Source organism: Emydura macquarii, unplaced genomic scaffold, assembly GCF_026122565.2.
Source record: "Emydura macquarii macquarii isolate MOO-44397 ecotype Brisbane River unplaced genomic scaffold, CSIRO-AGI_Emac_v2 contig_1939, whole genome shotgun sequence".
Taxonomy (NCBI): Eukaryota; Metazoa; Chordata; order Testudines; family Chelidae; genus Emydura; species Emydura macquarii.
This window is the reverse complement of record NW_027132076.1, coordinates 2,389-18,883: the sequence shown is the minus strand read 5'-3', so window position 1 is coordinate 18,883 and position 16,495 is coordinate 2,389. Positions and strand designations below refer to the sequence as shown.

The window sequence follows — 16,495 nt, the reverse complement described above, 5'->3', positions numbered from 1 at the left end:
TTGTGTGTGTTTAATCTCGGTCAGTCAGCGGCTCTTCAGTGCTGCAAATAATTCTAGATCAACCAGAAGTGACGGGCTGGAGTAGGAGTCTCCCAGGCATTGTCTGCACTGCAAACGTGTGTTTACACCGAGATCGCGAATTTGATCATAGAATCATAGAAGATTAGGATTAGAAGGGACCTCAGGAGGTCATCTAGACCAGCGGTTTGCAAACGGGGGAGATAGGAAAGCACGAGACGGATCATGGGGGGGGGGGGGGGGAGAGGGTGCACATTTTTTTATGGAAAACAATAATACATCTAGTAATTGTATTTATGCTGAGTGCACTAGTGACTAAGATCTATAACGGTGCTGTGTACTGTGTTAGACAGATGTATCGTGTTTGCTGCAGGGGGGCTATGCATGTGGGGACAGGGCGTTACAGTGAGGGATGCTGTGGGGCTGGGATTCACACATGTGCAGGGATCCAGGGGAGAGCCCTGGCGGCTCAGGGGTTCAGCTGAGCAGGCAGCAGAGTGAGCCGGGAGGCAGCAGCTGAGCTGTGCCTGGGTGAAGAGTTTGGAGGGTCGGGCAGGCACAGAGAGTGTCCCCGGTCCTGGGGCAGGGCCAGGAGCATGGCTGGGGGCAGATGGGCTCGGGGGGGGAGGGGGCAGGCTGTAGAGGGACTTTATTTTATTGCCCCCTCCTGCGGGCTGGGGGGGTGACGGGCTCTGCACACCTGGGGCGAAGACGGGGAACGGGAAGCCAGGGCGAAGGCTCTTCCTCATTCCCGTGTGTGTCTTGCTGCACTGGCCGAACAGCCCCTTCCCCCCCATTCCTCAACACAGCCGGCTCCCCCCTGGGGGAGCTCCATGGCGGACAAGCAGCAGGCGCAGCCCTGCACCCTGGGGAGCCCTGCACCCCCCACACGTATCTGGGTTGATTGATGTAGATGTAGGCCCTGTTTTTTTCTGAAAGGAAGCGGGGGGGGGGGGGGTGCAATTGTTACACAAAAGTCCAGGGGTGGCTCCATTTAAAAAGTTTGAGAACTGCTGATCTAGTCTCACCCGCTGCTCACATCAGGACCATCCCCGACTAACCCATCCCAGCCAGGCAGTGTCAAGCCCGGGCCTTAAAAACCTCTCAGGACGGAGACTCCATCACCTGCCCGGGGAACCCATCCCAGTGCGTCACCGCCCGCTGGGGAAACGTTTATCCTAAAGTCCGACCTCGACCTCCCCCGCTGCAGCTTCCCTTCTCTATAGCAAAAATAACGGGGGACGCGGGGAGGGGCCATGGACCAGGACGCTCCGGGGGGTGTCGCAGCAGCGCACCGGGAGCTGAGCGGACAGGAGGGGCCGGGACCGGCTGCTGCGCAGCGAGCCTCCGGCCCGGCCGATCCCCGCTCGGGCTGGCGGGAGTGGGGAGCTGGGTTCGGGCCGGTCTGTCCCCTGCGGGCTCGGTGCTCCCCGAGCTTTTCACCCCCCAACCCCGAGCGGGAGGCGGGGCTCAGCTCAGGCGCTGCCGGCTGAAGGCGGGGCGGGTTGGGCGGTGCTGGGCGCTGGCTGCATCCCCCGAACACCGCCCGTCGGCTGCTGAGTTATGATGAAGGCGGATCGGTGCGCAGCCTGTAGCCGGGCTAGCGGGTAGGGCGGGCGGGGCCGGAGAGACAGCTCAGGCCGGGTCGAGCGTGCGGCGGTCCCGGGCCCGGGGGGTGTCGTAGGCGCCCCTCACGCTCCCCCTCCTCACGCTTGTTTCTGGGGGTCTCCCCCGCCCCCGGGGGTGCGTGTCCCGGGCGGGCGGTTTCCGTCGTGGGGCAGGTCTCTGGAGCCCGTCGGGGGCGGAGGGACCCGGTGGTGTTGAAGGGCTTTAATCATGATGGCGCCGCCGCTGGCCGGGGTTGGGCTGCTGGGCCGGGAACGAGACGCCACAAACCAACCTTCCCTCCTCCACCCCTCCCCCACTGTCCGTCCGCTTCCAGATCTGCGGGTGCGAGTCCGGAGCCGGGAGTGAGCCGGAGCCAGGACCTCTGCCGCTGCCTGGCTTTGCTGCTGGGCAACGGGACCCAGACACAGAGAGGAGCCGATCCCAGCCCAACACCTGTCACTGCTGCCCCCCGGCCCTGCCCTGCGCTGGGGCTTTGCCTCTGCCACGGCCGGTGCTGTGCCGCAAACTGTGGTCCGACAGTTTTGGTGCCGGTCTCTGTTTCTGGCACTTAAGATGCCCGATGAGGAAACCTGTGACCCGCGCAGTACTGCCGCAGCGCCTGTCCTGTCTGCCAGCCAAGCCTGGGCTCGCCGTGCTAAGACGCTGTTCCTGCTGGCCGGTTGGATGGTGTCCGGTGGCTGCCGTGCTGCGCTACGAGACACACACCGCGCTTCGCAGCAGCGAGGTCCTGGGTGCGCCTGCTCCGCCCAGCCGCGTGTCGCCAGCTCTGAACAAAACCGCATCAATGACGCAACTAGGCGGATAAAGGCCCCGCCCCCGTGGCTGCCCGCTGCAGTGCGCCGCTAGCACCGGGCCAAGCGCTTTACTCCTAGAGTCTTTTGGCTCCGCGCCGCGCGGTTGGGAATCGCGGGGTCGGGCAGGGCCTGCCGCCTTCCCTAGCCCCGGGTCCCGGGCGGCGGCGGAGCGGCCCGTGTCCAGCCGCCGGGCGGTGAGTGAGCGTCTGTCAGCGGCACCAGCCGGGACCCAGCCCCGCAGACACCCGGGCCGGGGGGAACCAGGCGGGCGGGGCGGGCTGGGCGGTCCTCATTGCCACATACAGCGGGGGGCTCTGACACGCTCCGCCCTAGGCACACCCGGGCAGGCCGGGCCGGGCCGGGGAAGGGCTGGACGGGCCCGGGCAGTTTCTGGGGTTTTGCTCCCACCCGGGCCGAGCTGCTGAGAGCGGAGCTGGGGGGCCAGGCCCGCGGGCTGCGTGTGTCGGGCCGGGGCAGCCGCCATCAGGTCTCGGGGCTCTTTGCCCGGCCTCAGCCGGCGTCTGTCTGCGGCTCCAGCTGCCGTGTGTGCACCGTTCAGACAGGTCAGACCGTCTGAGTTATAGCAGCGCAGGGCGATGTGGGCGGCGCTTGGTCTCCCTCTGTCGCGGCCCGCCCCCCGTCTCCTTCCAACCCACACTCGGGTTCCCCTCTCCGGCTGTCACGGGCATTGCCCGGCTGCAGCGTCTCGCTGCTCACAGAGCCGCGTGTGAGACGCTGGAACCAGCCGAGATCAGCGCGGCCCCGCTCCAGGCTCCGAAACCGTAATTCCCTGCGGCGGCGCACGGGGGGGGCTGGGCAGAGACCTGAACTCAGAACTGAGTGCGTGACAGCTGTGCGCGTTGGTCACCCCGGCAGTGCGTTACGGCAGGTTCCCCTGCACCGACCACAGCAGACAGGCTGTCACTGGGCCGCTCCCGGGCAGTGCTGGCAGCATCAGAAATGGGCCAGGGCTCGAAAAATGAGGATTGAAAAACCTTGGTTTATGTTTTCCTCCTTAACTTCTGGTTTCTGAGCCGTGGGGTGGAACCAGGTCACATTGCCCAACTTTTCTCTGAATCCACAAAAGCTGGAAACTTAGCTTCACTTTTTAAAGGAAAGTGGAGATTCTCCTCTAATTACAGGAACTCAGGAGCTGGGTTTTGGAAAACACGAAATTATCCTGAAATAATGTGAGAGTTGTCAACAGAGTTTGACACTTTCACTGCAGTGTCTAGGGGATTTAGAAACCTAACCATCTGCACTGAGGTAGTGCTTAGCTGACCATCCGAGGTCAGGGCCCTGCTGTGCACTCATCCGCCTTTAGTTTGAATGGACGATGTGTCCAAATCTCACTGCAACAGCTGTGCGCCCCCCCCCCCCCCACGTACTGAAAAATGTTTGGAGGTGGAGAGGAGGCTCCCCAGACCTGCATCTCCTTCTCCATCATGGTTCTTATTAGTGGCAAAAACATCCCTACTCAACCCCCTTTTTTATGGCATTTCCCTTTCTGGAGCAGGGAATCACTTTGAAATGTGATGTCCCCTGGGATGCTGTGGGGTGGACAAGCAGGCAGGAGCAGTGTGTTTCATTCCCTCTGCCCTAGGTGAAGGGATAAAGGGCTCACCAGGATCTGCAGAGCAAACACACAATATGACTTCTAGGACAGGAGTCCTGCTTTGTGTGCAGTGGTGGGAGTGTTCCTGATTCACTTTGGGACTAGAAGAAGGTTGGTTCTCAGGACTCCTGAGTTCTTTTCCCAGGGCAGGGGGAGTGAGGTGTAGTGGTCAGAGCACACACTTTAAACCCAGCTCTGGCAGACAGCTGTGTATTGTTTAAAGCACAGGACTGAGTCAGGATCCTGGGTTCTAGTCCTAGGGCTGCCCCTGTCTCATTATGTGAACATGGCAGGGTGTTAGTTGGTTATTGCCTCTGCCTTAATTTCATCCGTCTGAGATGGATGTTACATGCTCACCCTGCTCTGGAAAGCAGCTTGAGATCTATGGGTGACAGGTTCTGCACAAGTGCAAAGAACTGATAATCCATTAGTGTTTCCGCAGGCCTTGGAACACCCTGGAGTTACTGACCTAATTCTGCTCGAGTCAGGAAAGGGCTGTGCTGTGTAATGCTGCCTCCTACTGGAGACTCTCAGAATTGCAGCAGAATGATGACCGGGGGCGGGCCCGGGCAATACAGAGTGCCCCGGATGTCACTCCCTGCATTACCCTGGTACAGCAGAACCGCAGAGTTACCAACATCGGCGAATGGAGGCTGCTCATAACTGGGAAATGTCTGTAACTCTGAACAAATGTGATGGTTCTTCCAAAAGGTTACCACTGAACACTGACATAACACAGCTTAGACACTTTACTGTGCAGAAGAAACCTGCTGCTTTTCACCATTTTAATTGATATGAAACAAGCACGGAAACAGTTTCCTGACCTAGTCATGTCTTTTTATTCAACTTTCCTGTTATATTTCAGTAGTTTACATTAACACAGCGGGGGATTTGCTTTTTTTCCTTTTTTGGTCTCAGCTGCTGCCTGATTGCCTGCTTCAGGTTCCAGATGAGGTGTGGGGTGACCAGTGAGTCTGTAACTCCGGAATTCGTAACTCTGAGGTTCTACCCTATGGGCCATGAAGAAAAGCCTGTCTGGGGAGGAGCTAACAGGGAGGATCATGCCTTCAGTATGGGGGAGGGAAGGGGAGCTGTGCTCAGGGGCTGTAGGCCCAGTGAGAGGACCTAGGATTGCAGATACCTTGCAGAGTTTCATCTCTTCTTCAGGCAAGCCCCTGCTGCCCGTGTAACAGAGGCTCTGTATTGCCGTGAGCTCGTCCCAGAGACGAATCAATGCAGTTAGCAAGAAAAGAGGAACAAATGAGAGACAAGGACACAGAATGTGGGGGCACCAACAGAGACTGATGCCCACGTAATTCTGATTGTTACTGTTTGGTTACATGAGTATATACAAGGAGGGGGTGGGGAGGAAATCAGATCCTGACCTCTAACAAATCTCCTGCTGTGGCCATCCCCACAAAATCAGTTCTCAGTGCACAGGGTGGGTAGATTTAAATCAAGGTGCCTTTAATCACCAAGTGGAAAGCCTCTGTTTAAATGATTGATTTTGATCAGCTTTTCCATTGGTTCTTCAGTTATTTTCTAAAGGAAGGTGCATTCTCACTGATTGATAGAACCATCACAACACCTGGATGCACAACTACTCAGAGTCTTTACACTAGATCTGGGTAGCAAAAAGCTGTACCAAGAGTGTGCACTGTAGCCATTTATTTACATAATTACATGGCTTAATATTTTGAGATTCTTATTAGTTCTGCATTTTTAGTACATTAGAAAATGGGGAGTGATGTTGCTTATTTTCTAGATAATTAACTTTTTTGCTCATGATCGATGTCACACTACATTAGGATGGTAACTGGAATTTAATTAAACACACAACAGCAGATGAAATGTATTTAACCCAACAACTCTAAACGTCTTGGATACGTAAACTTCTCCTATCAAAATATGTTCCATGTCTACAATTAAATGGCATATTAAACTGAGGGACTAACTGAAGTCAGTGAATTAAATGGATTATCAGGTTAGCCTGGGTTGGAAAGCTTTCAAATGCATCAAAGTCTCTTCAGTTATTTTTAAAATTCATAGATTTCATCCCCTCCCATCCCTGCTCATTTTTAAGTTTTCCTGCTTTTTCAACTCCCGGTTGATTTCTCAACTTCGAATAAATTGTCTGAATGAAGAAAATATTCTTTCTGGGCCTACAGAAGAGATTGTGGCTGTCAAAAAGCTGGTTTACCACATTAACAAACTCTGGTTCCAGGTGCTTAACTAGGTACTTTAGGTTGAGAATATTAGCAAGAAAATGAAGTGGAGTAAGTGCTTGATTCATCCACCTCTTTACTGCCTGTGATTTAACTTTGTTGTTGGGCATTTGTCTTCAACGTCTTGATGCTCTTTCTGAATTTCAGTACCATCGGCAATACAGTAGTAGTCTTTCTGCAGTTTCCCCCGATTCCTTCTTTCTACACAAAAGCAGCCTTTTTCTCCAAGTTTTTGATAAAGGCTCATGGATTCAGCATATTTATTTAAATAGTTTGAGACATAATTTTAGGCCTTACATTTTGTACATTAAATTCAGATTTCATTTAAAATGGGTTTATTTTTAAAAAGAAAAACTGATTAAAAATTCAGTTAATTAAAAACATGTATTCGTTCTCCACCCAATTTTTATCCATCTTACTTTTTTTTGTGGCCATATCTTTCTTTTTGGGGGAGGGATGAGGAGGAGAGACAGGGCAGGCTTCACATTGGAGGATTTCTTTCCTTTCCCAGAAATCGCTTAGTCACCTGTTGTTCCTCCTTGCTGTTTTGCCTCCCTGAGAACGGCTGTTGCCAAACTCCCCGGGTTGTCCGGCCTTTCTGAGATGGCCACTGTCAGTACGTCATCTCCATCCACCGCCCTGTGCAGTTATCTGTGCCATCACTAGGGTATCACGGTGGCACATCCAGAATTTCCATACACATGAGATGTTTTCCCTTGTCCCCTCACTGCCAGGTAACGTGTAAAGGCACAGTCTGTAAGGGACACCACAGGGAGAGAGTTAGTCACTAATCTTGGGTACCAGGTTGACAAGGGCGGTCCTATGTTGGCATCTTTGGATGAAGGTTTAATGCCGTGTAACCCTCTTCATGCTCCCTTGGCCAGGCTTGTCCCTGGTTTGAATTCTTTTCAGCAGATACTCAGAGGAGAGACCAAAAAACCTACCAAGTGACCATCAGGCTCTGCAGCTCAGGGCTAACCTCCAGAAGCCGCATTGACCCTGCCCATGGGATACCCCAGGATGTGCGGCCTCTGAACGTTCATGTGGTCGGAGGGGTGCGGGGGGGTGTTAGTGTTTCCTTCCCTCCATTGCTGCCTGGTTGCTGCCCCGTTAGGATTCTCTACTTGGGCTGGCTTCCAGGAAGGGTGCATGTGTCAGGGGGCTCCCCCAACCCCTCGTGGACACTTGTGAGAGGCAGTGACATGGATCCCCTGGACAAGAGCTACTGTGCAGCGTTTACCCAGTCTCTTGAGGAAGCCCTTCAAGCTGCCAGTCCGCTAAGGGGTCTCCTCCCTCCAGGGTAGCCTAGGGTGACCAGATGTCCCGATTTTATAGGGAGAGTCTCGCTGTTGGAGGCTTTTTCTTACACAGCTGCCTATTGCCCCCCCATCCCGATTTTTCACACTTGCCATCTGGTCACCTCGGTAGGTGACAGGGCCTCACTGCCTCTGAGCCTGAGCCCCTGGGCTCCAGCCCTGCTAGCCCACACCGAATGCTGGCACTTCTGCCACAAAACTCTTGTCACAGGGATGTGGAAACCCCGCCCCGAGCGACAGAACCTTTGCTGGCAGAAGTGCTGGCCTAGGCAAGGCCTTAGACTCCTGCCCAGGGACTTGTCCTGCTCCAGCGACCAGGGCACCCGGCAGGAACTGGCAGTGACACAGGCAGCGTTTTCAGAGCAGGGCAGGGTTTGTTCATCACCTGCACATGGCCCTGGAAGTCTCTCGGTTGGCAGAAAGACAGCGAGGTTAAAGCAGCGTCAGCCTGGTCAAGCCAGAGCAAACCACTAGCAAGCCCCTGCGTAGTCAGTGGCGGCAGAGGGCAGCCAGCGTCCTTCAGGGGCTCACACTTTATCCCCTTCTGATCATGGCTCAGGCCTTCGACCTCAGGCTGGTCTGGGCTCAGCGTCTCCGCTGAGAAGCGGGAGGAAAACCTCCTTAGGGAGGTGTTGGCCAGCTGTCAGTGCTGGGCTCAGTGAGGTTTTTCCATTCTCTCTTTGGGCCCTTTGTTGCTCTGGATTAGTTTCAACCAATTCCTTAATGATCCTGTTCGCTGCAGCCCAGACATTCAGGTAACACCCACGCCTCCTGTGCTGCCCTGCCCCCAAAAGAAGACTTAACCATTTCCCTTCCAGTGGGTAACAACGCAGGGTACAGAGGGAAACTGAGGCAGACATAGGATTAATAAAACATTACTGAAAATTCTCACTCTTACAGGTGGGCAAGTCCCGCTAGGTGGTTTCCGTAGCAGAGCAGGTCTCTGGAGCACTTTGGGAATGGTGGGGGTGATGGGGCTTAAGGGGGTTTATCATGGCACAACCTCTGATAGGGAGTGGGGCTACTGGGCTGGGAAAGAGGAAACCACAAATAAACACTCACTCACATACACACCCCAACTGTCCTGCTTGGTCTCTTTTGGCTTTCAGATCAGCTGGAGAATCCGGAGCTGGGAGCAGGCACCAGGACCTCTGCCCCTGGCTTGGCTTTGCTGCCCCTGGGCGGGACACAATTACTTGGGAGAGGAGCCGATCCCAGCCCAGCACCTGCAGCGTCTTCAGCCTGAGTGTGGCTGAGAGAGAGACAATGAGAGCAGCTGCTGGGTCGACTTCCAGCCAAGTGCCACTGCAGAAGCCTGTTAGAGGCCATGGACACCTGGAGACTGGAGGGCAGCCAGGTAATGGGGCGTTGCTGGCTGGGAACAGGCTGGAGAGAGACACTGACACTGCCCCAGATGGGGCCATGCTCTCAGTGGCAGCAGCAAGTGCCCGACCCCTGTCTGTGGGCAGCAGGGACTGGATCAGTGCCAGGGGCTCTCAGGGCATCAGTCCCTGGCTCACAGTTGCTTTCTGGTGCACACAGCCGGGGCTGGGCAGGTGCCTCTTGGGCTGTGTGTGTCAGATCCCCTGTGACAACACTGGCCCCTGTGCCTGCTTCTGTCTCCTCCCTTCTGCTGCATGTGGCCAGTGTGAGACACCAGGGTGTGGTGACAGGCACACTTGGCAATGTGGGCACAGCCAGCGCTCTGCAGGGGGCACAGCGGGGGTGGGGAGGGGGGGCAGCTTGAACTCCTGCCACCGGAACAGACAGCTCCTTATCTCTTTACCCCAGAGCTGGCCAGGCCCTGTGCCAGCATGACTGGGAGTGCCCAGGGGAGGGCACCGGGCTGAGGGGAAAGGGGGACTGTTCCCCCAGCCCCAGCCTGCCTGGCTCCCCCGGGCTCTTCTCCCAGAGCATCTGACGGAAGCAGCAATCAACAGGATGCTGCATGTTCTCGGGCAGTGAGTGGTTCCCAACCTTCTGCAGTGAAAGCCCCACTAGTTAACACTGGGTAAAACACGTGTCGTCCCCCCCACCCCCAACCTCCCCGACCCGCCCCCTCACCAGCCATAAACACACACAACCCCTATAAACACACAGTGATAACACTAAATGACATCATAATAATACATAAATGACTCTTACCTGAGTAAGAAGCTCAGCCTTCCCTGAAGCAGCCACCACCGTATGTCTCATGTGGTCCTGCCTCTGCCCGTCCCTCGAGGACTGAGTGTGATGGAGGCAGGCACCTGCTCGATATGGGGCTGTGGGGGGAGGGGCTGCTGCACCTGGCGCAGAGCTCGGGGGCTAACTGACGTCAATATTACTGAAGCCCCATGGATCCCTGGAATCTTTGGTTCCCCCTCAAGGGGGTCCCGCCCCCCAGGTGGGTAACCACTGTTCTAGGGCAGCTCCAGCCCTGGGGCTGTCAGTGAGACGGTCTTCACAGCCCTGGCTGACGGGTCTTTCTCTTTCAGCCCCTCACTGTAACTGCAGGAAACGTATCATTGCCCTCGCACTCGCCCTCGCACTCGTGTCCTCAGCTCTCCTCGTCACTACTGTCCTGGCAGGTGAGTTCTCAGCCCTCCCCACCCCCTCTCCCAGTTGCGTCTCTCCTGGCCTGTCCCGCCCTTGGGACTGGGGATTCCTGGGGGATGTTCCTCCAAGACCCTCCTCCTGCCCCTCCCAGCCCCTGCACCTGGGCCCTGTGTCAGGACAATCTGACTCATGTTCGTTCCCCCAGCAGCTCTCTGAGCACTTTGGGTCCTAGTGGCTATTGCCGTGTCCCAGGCACAGTCACTTGTTCCCATGCACAGTGTTGGTGACTGACGGGGCAAGTTGCAGGGCTGCAGTGAGCCGGGCCCTTTGCCTGCAGCGTGTCACCCTGAGGCACCAGCCTGACCTTCCTGCCTCCCCGGGTCATGCCCCGGCCGGGCTGGCAGGTGCTTTGCTGCAGTGACTGCACTGAGCCGTGGAACGCAGCACAGACACCTCCATCACCGCAGTGCAGAAACCCACCACGTAGCCACCTCGGCCGGGCAGGGTCCCGTAGCGCTATTGGCTTCCCCGCCTGCCCAGACAGCGCAGCTAGTTCAGAGGGCGGCTGTTCATGGGAACGTGACCCCCACTGTATCTGCCATAGCCTGGGGACGGGCGGGCTGTAAGACTGTCGGGCTGGGATTTAGCTGTTGTCCTGGGGTCTGATCAGTGGCTCCCCAGGAGGGTTTCGCAGCTGGGAGAGGGGATCAGTCCAGGTCTGTCTGCACTGGCACCGCTGTGGCAGCACTGACATAGTTCAATTGGTGCAGCTAACGTAGATGAGAGGGGCTTGCCCTGGTTCATTGGGCTGCAGCAAGTTGCCAGAGCAGGACACGCTGCTCCAGCACGTCTGTGCCAGGGTCTGCACTGATGTAACTGCCTCACTGTAGCACTGAGCCGGGTCCAGCTCTCTATGCTGGGCCTCCAACCAGGGGCTGTTTGTCAGCTGCATCCCTACTGAATGTGACCCCAGAGAGTGAGACCAGGGTCAGGTAACCCCCCTCTGGGGCTGGATTCCCAGTGTGCTCCTGGCTCCCTCACACCCCCAGCACCTGGCATTGGATCGAGCAGTCTCAGAAGCCCGGAGCACAGGGGCTGATTTCCCCGTGTTCTGCTCACGGCCGGGCTGCAGGTCCCGCTCTCACACCATGTTACTGTCTCATTCTCAGTGCAGAGCAGTAAGTCTCCGTCGGCTGATCTGGGCCCCCCTGTTGGCCCTGCGTGCCCGGACGGCTGGATCGGATACCGAGGGAAATGCTACTATTTCTCAGAGGGCGAAGGGGACTGGGCCTCCAGCCAGAAGCACTGCTCTGCACTGGGTGCCTCCCTGGCTGGGATCGACACCAGGCAGCACATGGTAAGAGACACTAGTTGCAATGGACTGTGCCTTGGCTCAGTGGCTGCTGCTGCAGTAGGACCTGGGCTCTGCTCCCGCGGGGCGAGGAGCAGCTGTGACCCCCCCCTTGTGCTGGGAGGCCAGAACCAAAAGCACAACAACCAATATGATTGCAAGCAGAATCGTTTATTCCATTTTGCTTTCTAGCTTATATACTTTTTAATCACCTTTGCTTATAACCACACAGTTGCCTCTCGACAGGGAGACTGTCCCAACTCTTGGGAATACTTCCTACTATCTAGCTGGGCTGGCTGAGGCAGGAAAGTGGCGTCTCCTGGCCTGTTGGGCTGCATGGGGTGGAGAGGGACTGAGAAGCCAGCTCGACACAGCCAGTGCTGCTCCTGTGTAGGGGAAAGGCAGCCCCTGGCTCCGCTCAGCCTGTCCTCTCCTGGCTGAGGATGGGGAAGGGGGAGGGCGTCTTTGCTCAGTCCTGGCCTCTCCCAGCATCCCCTCTTCAGATGGTCTCTCTCCTTCCCCTGCGATGGTGAGAGGCGCTCAGCTGCTCTGTAAGGGGAGGCTTTGGCACAGAACACAACCTTACATGCAGGGGAGAGGAGGGAACAGCTTAGACCCAGCAGCACCCAACAGCTGCCGCAGCCCAGAGGAAATTGGGGTGCTGGGAGCTGTTTGGAGTGGGAGGGTTAATACTGAATTACCCAGAGCTGTGCCAGAGGGAGGAGAGAGTCCCCAGCCACTGCCTGGAAACAGCCCTTCAGTGTAGGACTGGGATTCCCTGCCCAGAGCCTGAGGCAGCAGCAGGGTCCGGGCTCTGACCCCGCCTCTCCCTCTGCTGTTTGTAGGATTTCATGGTGCGCCACAAAGGGAAATATGACCACTGGATCGGCCTCCGGAGGGACCCGGGGCAGCCCTGGAAATGGACCAATGGCACCGAATTCAACCACTCGTGAGTCTTTCTCTCCCTCTCTGAATTCCCCGGCTGTGGGTCCCGCTGTCTGCAGCACTGCCGCACGTCGACCCAGCGCTGCAGTGCAGACCAGGTCTGCGTTAGCTGTTACCACGCAAAGATCTCGGCGTCACTGTGGCTGGTTCTCTGAAAACATCCTCTCCAGGTGCAGCGCAGGCAGAAACGCCACCAGGACGCTGGGAACCGCTAGGAAAGGGAGAGAGAATGTGACAAACTCCTCCTGCGCCTCTGTGGGTCCAGCACCTCCCTGCAGCTGCAGGTCGGGGAACTGCTTCGTCCCCCAGCACTCTCCTCCCTGTAGTGGTGGGGGAGGGTAATTCCACCTCTCAAAGGTGCTGCTCCCTGCCGGCTCCCAGTCCGGTCTCTGGTTCTGCGAGGCCCTGGCCTCTTTGCCGGGGCTCTCGTCCCTCCAGGAAGTGGCCGGTGGGAGTAGGGGAGAGTCTGATCCCACCTCGACTCCGGGCCCCAACCCAGGGACCCTATAAATAGCACCTCGCACTGTGGCTTCAGGAAAACTGCTAGCTTCCCTGGGCTACTTCCCTGTGCCCCTTGGCGTAAGTGTCCGCACCCTGCTCGAGCAGGGGCCCTTCCTGGCCTCCTCATCTGGGGAGGCTCTTGGCCGTGCCCAAACCAAACATCCAGTTCTACCTTCCCCTTCTGGCAGGTCTTTTCCCTCAGGCCTGGGAAAGGTCCTTCACCCTCTTTGGGCAGGGTTTTCTCCCCCCTTGCACTGGCAGGTTCTCTCCTGTCTGCGTTCCGCTTCTCCCCCTGCCCCCTCCTGACCTTAGACAGCGTCTGGCCCTGCTCAAGCTCTGTGGGGGCTGCCTCACTGCCACAACTCCAGCCACCCCCTTCTCTGCCCAGAGGGGAGGCTTTTAACAAGTCCTAGGCAGGGCTTTTATTGGCTCCCGGTGCATTAATTAACCTGGAGTAACCCCTGCTCAGCTACCAGGGACAAGGGACATGCTGATCCTGAGGCTGAGATATATCGGCCACCTAGCACTGTCCGGAAACCATCTGGTCTGAGCTTGTCACAACAATGAGAGAGAAAATATCATAAGTTTCTATATAAACCCACGGTACGTCCACAACTCGAATACTGTGTGCAGTTCTGGTCACCCCACCTCAAAAAAGATACACTAGAACTGGGAAAGGTACAGAGAAGGGCAACAAAAAGGATTAAGGAGGGAGGGAGGTGATGGAACAGCTTCCGTATGCAGAGAGATTAAAAAGACTGGCACTGTTCAGCTTGGACAGGAGATGGCTAAGGAGGGCTGTGATCCAGGTCTATTAAATCACGACTGGTCTGGAGAAAGTGAAGAGGGAAGTGCTATTTACCCCTTCACACAACACAAGAACTAGGGTCACCCAGTGACATTAGCAGGCAGCAGGTTAAAACAAACAAAAGGACGTATTTCTTCACACTGCACAGTCAGCCTGTGGGACTTGCTGCGGGGGATGTTGTGATGGTCAAAAGTATAACTGGGTCAAACAAGAATTAGCTCAGTTCATGGAGGACAGGTCTGCCAGCTCCTATTAGCCCAGTGTTCAGAGACACAACGCCATGCTCTGGGTGTCCCTAAAGCTCTGACTGCCAGAAGCTGGGACTGGATGACAGGGGATGGATCACTCGATAATTGCCCTGTTCTCTTCTGTTCATTCCCTCTGTAGCATGTAGCACTGGCCGGTGTCTGCAGACAGGACATCACTGCAGAAAGCCTGAGCCAGTAGCACTGGTGGGGGAGGGGGGAACTGCTCCATGCATCTCAGTGGGGTGTTAACCCTCAAATCTGCTGCCCTGGGGCCCACCCCAGCCATAGGTTCTGCATCGCTGCCCATCAGAGCTCTGCTGGGGTGAAGCTGCTGTCCTGTCCCTTCCCCGCCTCCCACCCTCTCCTGCCCACAGCCATCTGCTCAGGTGGGTGGGGCATTTGTTCTCCCTTCCCTGGGACAGATCCCAGCCCACCTGGAGCCAGAGGCTGGTGATCTGGGGGAGGGGAGATCCTGGCTTGCCCAAGGAGTGGTGCTGGGCCCCCTCCCAGTGCAGATGTAGCTTTTGACTGTTGTAGCCAGGATGGGACCAGGGGCAGAATTTGCCTGGATCGCGCCCTGTTCCCAGGTCTGACGCACTGGCCTCCAGCTCTCAGGGGAGGTGCTGCGTGAATGGCTGGGGTCACACCATGGCTGCTGGGATTGTGCTGCAGTCTCTGCGCTGCTGACATTTCAATCCAGCCCTCCCCAGCCCAGTCTGCCCTGACAGCTGATGTGAACTGCCCAGGGTGTCCTGCACCCAACTCTTCTGTGTGGTGTTACTGCTGCTCCTCGCTTTGCTGACACTCGCCTGGAACCTCCCCTGGGGCAGTTTGGGTGGGTTGGGCCTGCAGGGGCCTCTCCAAACCCAGCTGAAGGTGTAGGGGCAGGAAGTGGGGTTCAAATATCCACCCAGCATAAAGGCTCCATGGAGGCCAGTTGATCTTAGACCCTCTCTTGGCCCTGCTGCCCCACTGCCCCCTTTCTAACTGCCCCCTTCTGCCGGGGGCTGGGCTGGGGCCTGTTGCTGCTGCAGGATGGGGAATCCTGAAGGGCTGTGAATGCAGCAGCTCCCTGCGCTGTGGAAATGTCTCCCCCTGTCCGTGACTGAAGCAAACACCCAACTCCGACCTGCCACCAGCTCTGTGGCTTCTGTCTTGCAGGTTCCTGGTAAGAGGAGGAGGCGGTGACTGCGCGTATCTGAACGAACTGGGTATGGCCAGGATCTCACTGTGCACCAGTGAGAAATACTGGATCTGCACCAAACCCGATGTGTTCACAAAGGGAAAGGAGGCTGCTGCAGATGACGGCTCATAACAAGAGTATTGTAGGATTAGTCCTGGAAACACCTGCCAGTGATCTCTCTTCAACATCCCGTCTGATCCACTGCAGAAGAGCAGGGAATGGGCTGAGCATCCCTGGGCAGAACACGACTTTGGTTTGGTTTTCCCCCAAACAGACCATTTGCACATTTTGCACACCCACCTCTGCTACCTCTTTCGTCTGCCAGTAAAACTGCTCAAATCAGCCTTTCCAGCCCAGCCTCAGCTGCACCAGGGACTCTGCCTGAGGAAAGAGCCACGACGCCAGCCTCAGCTTTCACTGTCCTAGCACCACCCCAGGAAAGCTTTTCCTTCAGAAAACTGTCGGTGAATCCAGCATCGTTTGTTGTAGTGCTAGAAAGTGCCAGATCTTTGTTTATTGCCTCTGCTCCTACTCACTGAAAATACTGTCTTGTTTTGTTTTATTATTTAATCCAATCCAGAGGGTTTTCATTAAATTGTCTGGGTAACTCCATTTGTGGTGCACGTTGTTGCTGTGTATTGCTGCTTTAAAGGAAAAACAGCCATACTATCTCTGGACTGTCCAGGAGAGGGTTGGGCAGTCTAGAACATACATTTTTGGGGGGAAATCCAGTGTGTTGGGGTCACTAACCAAGGCTGGTAACTAGCAAGTGTAACCCAAGTGTGACTGCCAGGCTGCAGTCTCACCCACTCAGGGCATGGCTTACATGCTGGAAGGCTGTTTGGGGGGGGCCAGGTGGGGAGCTATTTCAGCAAGGCAGTGTAAGGCACCCAAGGGTGCAGGGCAGGGGTGAGGGCCCCTCGCTGGTCTGGTTGCACCCTGGAATGTGAGCTGCCCAAGTCTTGGTATGTAGGCGTAAGGGGAGAGATGTCTGCTCAGTCCCTGCCTGGAGCCAGGTGGTTTAAAAGAGGGCAGGGAGTGGGTAGGTGTGACACAGGCAGGCCAGGTGCCAGCTCATGCCACTGTCCCCGTGGCTCCATGGGTCACAGAAACACACAGCTGGGATCAGGCTGGCTCACCCGTGTGCCAAAGTAGCTATTAGAATGATAGGAACATGCCCAGCCTGTATTGAATGTGTGTGAGCTGCGGCAGGATTAATCTCGCTTCTGACACCCGTATCCCACGTTGTAAGGTGATGTTGGAGTGTTTGTGTTGGCGCCTGTGACTGTAACACCAGAGCAGAGTGGCATTAACGTGTGTGAAG

The 16,495-nt window shown here is 56.4% G+C and overlaps 2 long non-coding RNA genes across 2 annotated transcripts; both read left to right on the top strand.

The window, feature by feature from the left end:
- The first annotated feature begins 8,711 nt into the window (after positions 1 to 8,711).
- Positions 8,712 to 11,487, top strand: LOC137159818 (uncharacterized). The gene is made up of 3 exons (XR_010921742.1): positions 8,712 to 8,954; positions 10,075 to 10,167; positions 11,305 to 11,487. It is a non-coding gene; the product is annotated as an uncharacterized lncRNA (long non-coding RNA).
- Positions 11,488 to 12,330: 843 nt separating this feature from the next.
- Positions 12,331 to 15,783, top strand: LOC137159817 (uncharacterized). The gene is made up of 2 exons (XR_010921741.1): positions 12,331 to 12,435; positions 15,150 to 15,783. It is a non-coding gene; the product is annotated as an uncharacterized lncRNA (long non-coding RNA).
- The last annotated feature ends 712 nt before the right edge of the window (positions 15,784 to 16,495 follow it).